Below are 7,141 nucleotides of genomic sequence, written 5' to 3'. Positions count from 1 at the left end.
GCTGGAGTCAAGTGCTTAGCATGTAGCTGGCGCTCAATGACCGTGTCATGGCAGCCTGGCCTGAAGGGTGCCTCGCTAGGGGTTACACTTCAGGATTGGTTTTTCTTCTTCAACGAGGAAGTTGGCAACTGATTCAAGGTATGGGCAGCGTGGAAATTCAGACCATACTTGTTCGGGGAAGCAGCGCCCGCAGGATCTCCCCTCAAGGATACGGCAGGGAGGCCACGTGGTATTAGGGCCTCTGAGGGGCTTAGAAAGCGGCTTCGCCTCTGCAGTGGGGTCTTCAGGTAGGAAAATGAAGAGGGGTTTCAGGTGTGTGAGGCAGACCTGGCTCCTCCTCAGCCTTGGGAGCCGTGTGATTGCAGGAAGAGTTAAATTAACACGGGGTTTCTCAGTCTCGACTTATGGACATTTTGGGCCCAATAACTCTTTGCTGTGGGGCTGGCCTGAGCAGTGTAGGATGTTCAGCTGCATCTTGGGCTTCTACCCCCTAGATATGAGAACACCCTCCTTCCTAGTTGTGACAATCAAAATGTATCCAGATGCTGCCAGATGTCCTTTGGGGAGCAAAACTGCCCCTGGCTGAGGACCACGGTGTTAACAGGAGGGGCCCACTTACAAGACCTGCTGCCTTCTGGGCTCAGGCATTAAGGTCTGAAACCCAGCAGGAAGTGGGGATCCCTTTTCTTCAAAGAACCCAAAAGCCCCTCCTCAGAGTTTGGTCTCAGGCCCCAAGGCAGGGAGGCAGATGCCCCAGCCTTCGCATTAGCACTCTGGACTCACAGAAACAACTTCTGCCTGGGTGGGCACGTGCTCCCCCCATCAGCTTCAAGCTGCTGCCAGAGATACTGAGTGTTGCTGGCATCCCGACGTTCCCTGTGCCCCTGGGCAGAGCTCGGAAGCCCCGACCCCACAGCGCCATAGGCCGTAGGTCTGGACTCCCCCCACTACGTGGGATGGCTGGGAGGCCCTCTGCTCAAGGCTGCACAAGAGAGCGCCATGGATTCCCCACAGCTGGGGATGCTTTGCCCTGTGTCTGTCACTCCGTGGTGGCCGCCCGCCCTCTGAACTTTAGACCCCACCTGCCAAGGTGAGTTGCAGACAGTGCTTTGAGACGGCTGAGCCGTCTCTCACTGCCCCACTCACGGCACATTCTAGCACCAGAGAGCTCTGAGTGGCAGAGCACAGAGGGTGTTGGAGGGAAGGACTGAGCTGGTGATCTGTCTTCCATTGCCATCTTCTCCTTCCCACACGCTTGCTCTCCCGATGGCATTTTCCACGCAAACACTGCCTTTGTATTATGACACATTTTATTATGATGGGGCCAGTGGTTACCCAAGGATTACCTGGCCAGGCCGTGAAGGCTTAAGTAAGCATCATAGATGAGGAGTAGTAAATGCAAGGATTTGGATCTCATTGCCCCATGAAGCCAGGTAACTAGCCCACTGCAGGGGGGTGGGAGGGTGTCAGGTAATGTGGTGGTTTTAGAGCATTTCCACAAATTCTTTGGGACTTCTTCATCAAAAGGTGGGATCTAATTCCCCTCCCTTTGAATATGGGCCAGCTCTCGTGACTCACTTCGAACAAATAGAACGTGGTCCAGAGGTGATGCTGCATGGCTTCTGAAAGGTAGGTCGTAAAAGGCATACAACTTCCGCCTGGCTCTCTCTCTCTCTCTGTCCCTCTGTCTATGTCTCTCTGGGGATGCTTGCTCCTGCTTCCAGCCACCAAGGAGAGACCCATGTGGGTGGTCTGGTCCTGGCCCTGGCTGAGGCCCCGGCCGACAGCCAGCCCCAACCCCTGACAGGTGAGGGAGCCAGCTTTCAGGTGTTTCAGCCGCCAGCCTTCCAGCCTCTCTGACTGATGTCTAGTGGAGTAGAGACGAGTTGTCCCTGCTGAGACCTGTCCAGATGCCAGCTTTGGGAGCAACAGAAATGCCCTCATTGTTTTAAGCCCCTAGGTTTTGGGCAGTTTGTTATGCAGCAATCGATCACTAGAAGAGATAATAACATTAACAAGATCCACAGCTACCATTTCTGAGCATGTACCACGTGCCCAGGCCCCACGCTAAGCATTTCATAGAATCGTCTCTTTTATTCTCACAGCAATCCTGTACAGTATGTCATTAACTCCATTTTAGAAATGATGAAAAGAAGGCCCAGAGGGGTGGGGGAACTCGCCCAGGGTCTTGTGACTGGTGAGAAGCAGTCCATGTTCTACACGATACAGATGACCTACCAGCAGCGTTGGTGGACGGGTGCACACCATAACGTCCTGGGCCTCCTGACTGAGGGGCGGCAGGGGATCCCGGTGGTCACCGTGCCTGCTGCCTTTTAAGCTACAGCAGCCCAGCCTCCCTTGCTGGCCCCTGCCCTGCCGGGACCCTCTGGCTGCTCTCTGCTCAGGCCCCTCACCCCTCCATCTGCGCAGCAGTGCCTCTCAAAGCGTGGCCCCCCACCACCTACATCACACCACCCAGGGGGAACTGGTTAAATGTGCAGATCTGGGGTCTGGCCTCAGACTCACTGCAGGAGCATCTCCGGAGGTGGGACCCATGCACCAGCATTTTCAACAAGCTCCCCATGTGATTCTCATGCAGAAGAAATCTGGATACCTATGGCTTTAGAGACATACGCAAAACTGAAGAAATATATGCACACAATGGAATATTGTTCAGCCTGATAAAGGAAGGAAATTCTGACACATGCTACATGGATGAACCTTGAGGACATTATGCTCAGTGAAATAGGCCAGTCACAAAAGGACAAATACTGCATGGTTCCACTGACCTGAGATCCCTAGAGGAGTCAATTCATAGAGACGGAAAGTAGAATGGGGGTTGCCAGGGGCTGGGGGAGGGAGGAATGAGGAGTTAGCATTTAATGGGGGCAGAGTTTCAGTTTGGGAAGATGAAAATGTTTGAGATGGATGAAGGTGCTGGTAGGACAACATCGTGAAGGTACTTAATGCCACTGAGCTATACAATTAAAAATGGTACACAATTAAAAAAAACCCAAGGAAATCTGGAGGAGGAGCCTTCATGCCTCAGGTGCCAGTCCCCCGTGGTCACTCTTTGAGAAGTGATCACAGAGGCCCAATGACTCGCAGCCAACTCTGTACACATCAACCAGTGACTGATTCTGCCCTCATTCTTGTAATTGATAGGATCGATGGAATTTGTTAGAGCTCCATTTTCTGATGTGAGGGTGGATATGCAAAGTCACTCCCGTGGCATTTCATGGGATAAATGCTTCCACAGTACTGGGCATTGTTTTCTTGATTTAGATGCCTTTGCCAACTCACGCCCAACCGTACAAGGCCTTCAAGACAAGGGAGCATTAACCGTAATGCCACCTTTCCCACAGGATTTACGCAGAACAATTGCTCAGACGTGAATCAAGATGACTGCTCTCCAGAAATACAGCATTTAAGGTGAAAAGGCTTTGATGGGCACAGCCTCTCCTTAAAGACAAGGGCTGGTTTCCCAGAGGGGTGTGCGTGAGATAGCACATCCAGGTGGAGCCGTTTGATCCAGACAGCAGGGGAGGATGCCACGTGCTTCGCCTCTACTCTGCAACATGCTTTATCATGGGGAGTCCATAGCATCCTTCTCCTTAGAATTCAAGCCATAAGTGCAATGAGTTTTGGCCTCAATGGCCGTAGGGACCATGTTGGCAACTTGCCAGAGATGCAAAGAAACAAGCACACAGAGTTTCCTCAATCACTCGAAAGCCAGTGCTGCGGAGGGTGTGAAATGGGCATAAAGATGAGAAGACGGGGTCTGTCTGTAAGATGTTTGCAGTCTGGTAGGGAGGAGATAAGAGGTGTCGACACAAAAGTGGACAATGCAAAGGTACTATGGGAAAAAGTCACTCATCTGCTGTAAACAAATGGCCAGTGGGAGTTGGTGGGTCCTCACGGAAGGCCCCATGGAGGAGGGAGATTTTGGGCAGCCTTAAAGGGTAGGTGGGCTTCAGTCCAGTGCGGTGGACCAAAGGGAGCTGCTCCATGCCCGCGAAGGGTGTCCAGTAGACCAGCTTGACCACAGTGCTGGGGGAGACAGGAGAGGCCCTAGGGCACAGTGTTGGTGGCGGCCCTGCGCTCACCCACCCTGAGAGTAGTACCTTCTTGAATTTGCGCTCTCACTGCCTCCCTTGTCCAGCCTAGCCGGGCCCTCCTGGAGCCACAGCTTCCTGCGGAGGAAGGAACTGGAGATGCAGGCCGTTGCACCTTCCTTCCTGGGAGAGTAGAGCATGCACGTGGTTGTGGGGCCACAATGGGCTTCATGCATGCCCCACAGGAGGAGGCCGGCTCAGGGCTCAGCTGTTGGATTGGTTAGAGGCCGCATCTGAGTCTCTGCCAAGGGTCATTGATTTCAAAGCTACAATGGTTGGTGACCCAAATGAAGTCAGCTTTTGACTTTTACCCTTTGGAAATGGTTTGCTTGGTGTTTCTTTCTTTGGGAATTTTTTGTCTTCTGCCTTAGACACCTTGCATTCAGGCCAAGTGTGGAATAGCTATGTGTGTCCTCTTCTTGAGAATATCCTTGCAACCACAGTACATTCCAGGGGTTTGTGGAGGTGGACCCTGGGCTTCAGAGGCCCAGTGAACATTTCTTTAGCCCGGTTTTGGCCTCTACCCTGCATTCTTGCAGCCGATGCTGACCCTGAAGGCATTACCTACGGGTGACTGAGGCCTCTGCATGTCCCTTCCCCAACAGCCGGTAATTAGCTGCCTTTTAGAACTGATGGAACAGGTGCAAGAGGAAACCCTCCGCACTGGAAACTTCACCAGCTGCCCCAGGGCGGCTGTGAGAGTGCTTCCTGCGGGGCAGTGTCCGTGACCAGGGCTCCAGCTGTGGCACCAGGTCCCGTGCTGGGTTTGTGCTAAGGTCATGCCTCCCCCGGGTTGCTCCTCTCAATGACTGAGTATGGTGGGGGCACCAAGGCAGACTCCCCACCTTCCCTGGACTCCTTCCTGTTTCCCTTGACACAGGCATTTCCCCTTATAAAATCTTTGCGTATTTAATTTCATCTTGGCCACTGCTTATTGGAGGATCTGGACTAACACAACTTGCTATCCCACATTGCAAAACTGGAAAGGACTTCAAAGGGTCCAGCCAGGGAGTTCTAGTGATGGAAGACCTCCCACAACTCTTTGAAGGCATCTTAGGGGTACCCATGTGTAGCCACAGGCCTCCTGCCACCCTACGCAAGATGGCCCTTCTGTTGAACGTGGAGACCTTCTGGCTTGCATGATGCCTGGGGAATAGTTAAGCAGGGCTGTAAGGCTGTGAAGAAGCTGAAGGTCACCTCTCCCATCCAAGAGTAGGTGCCAAGGGACGGACTTTCAATCCTTCTCCTTTCATCATCCCCGTCCCTGCAGTGCAGCATAGGGGACAGTCACTGAGCCAGGGGTCAAAAGCCATGGGTACCAGCGGCTGAGTGAGAGCTCACTTCGCCTTGTTGGGTCATCAGTGACATAGTGACATAGTCTATCTACTCAGCCTTCTGACCTCATAAGGTTGCTGTGATGAGGCACAGGAAAGGCCCCAGGAAGTAGAGAAATGGATAGTAAAGCCAGACGCTCTGAGTGGTGGACTGCTCTTCCCTCCCGCCTCCTGCCTTCCCTTCCTGGTTTCTCCCTCCTTCCTCCTTCCTCCACGATTTCTCTTCCTCAGCTCTGCTTTCTCTCTCCTTTCTTTCTTGGGAGTTTCCATTTTGAAAATGTGAAAGTAAGATGGGACAGAAAACCCACCCCGTGTTTCCTTATCCAAATTGCATGAATGGGCTGGTGGTCAAAGGCCCAGTCTGGTCTAGACCTGCTGACCCCTGAGCCCTCGCTCCCAGGTTTCTGCTGGACACTTCTGTGCTGCAGAGGTTGATGGAGAACTGGCTTCCTTCTGGCATTGGCGGATCTGGGCATTTCCACTGTGAGGGGCACATTGCATCGACATCTAATTACGGGGGGCGACAGAAAAGACACATGAATTGCAAGATGTCCCAATAGTTTGTGTTGCCTTTAGTGAACACAAATGGTTTCTGCATTTTAAAAAACGTGCCTGGGAGAACTGGGTCAATGATTTACCACAGATGGGGAAAAGTCCTTTTGCTAATTTGAGACTAGGAAAATGCAATCCAGTCACTGCATTTTGAATTCACAGACAAAGAGCTAGAGGTCCTCTACCCTGGAGACTACTTTCTGACCACTGAACTCTGTTTCAGTACCGACGAGGGCTGCGGCGTGCGCTAGGGCGCTCCTTGGGTTTACAGCACACCGCTCACAGCCGGAGCCTGTGCCAGGCACGAGGGGTGCCGAGAGGGGCTAGATCCTTTGGCACAAGCTGAAGCTACAAAACCGCTTTGCAGGAAGAGATTGGGTGTGAGGAAATACTCCGTACAAAAGAGACTACCTCTTGGAGTAAGAAAAGGAAAGAGATCAGGGAACGTGAGATGGAATTCTACCCATATTGAATGCTCTTGATCTTCCTGCACTTCATCGGTCAGAATCCAAGGATTTCTTCCCTTCTTCCACTCCCCTCTTTTTCCTACCGTCAGAACCTTTGCCTCCTCCCACAGTGGTATTTTAGTAAATCTACTGCCCTTAAAACAGGTTCTCCTTCTTAAGCTTTGCCATTTGTCATTAACTTAGCGATAAATTTTGGGAGAAGATGGCGAGGAAGGCAGATGGCTCAGCTGACCACTTCTCTGTGCTGCTTTTCTCCCCCTGAGTCTGAGGCCGTCGTCCCCCAGCTGATTCAGCATGTGGCGGGGTCCTCTCAAAGTATGTTTTCACTGAGACGGAAACAACATCAGACGCAGAAGCCGTCCGAGTGTGGGTGGCTCGCGTGCAGCCTGCCTTGCACATCAAAGCCTTTCCTCTCTTCTCAGGAGTGCAGTCCTCTCATCAGGGAAAGGAGCCCGCATGCTTTTGCCGATGCTTCAGATGGAAAGCCCAGCAGCTCTGCCGGGATGCCGCGTGCCACATTCCCTGGAGTAGGGGTTCTCATGCAGGCTCACGACATCCTAGCCGGGTGACATCAGGCAAGTTACTTGGCCTCTTTGGGCCTCGGTTTCCACATGTGTAAAATGGGAGTAATAGTAGGTACCATGGAACTGTAGCAGGAACTTAATGGGTGAAT

Source organism: Equus przewalskii, chromosome 19, assembly GCF_037783145.1.
Source record: "Equus przewalskii isolate Varuska chromosome 19, EquPr2, whole genome shotgun sequence".
NCBI lineage: Eukaryota > Metazoa > Chordata > Mammalia > Perissodactyla > Equidae > Equus > Equus przewalskii.
The sequence above is the reverse complement of the archived record's forward strand: the minus strand, read 5'-3'. Positions refer to the sequence as shown.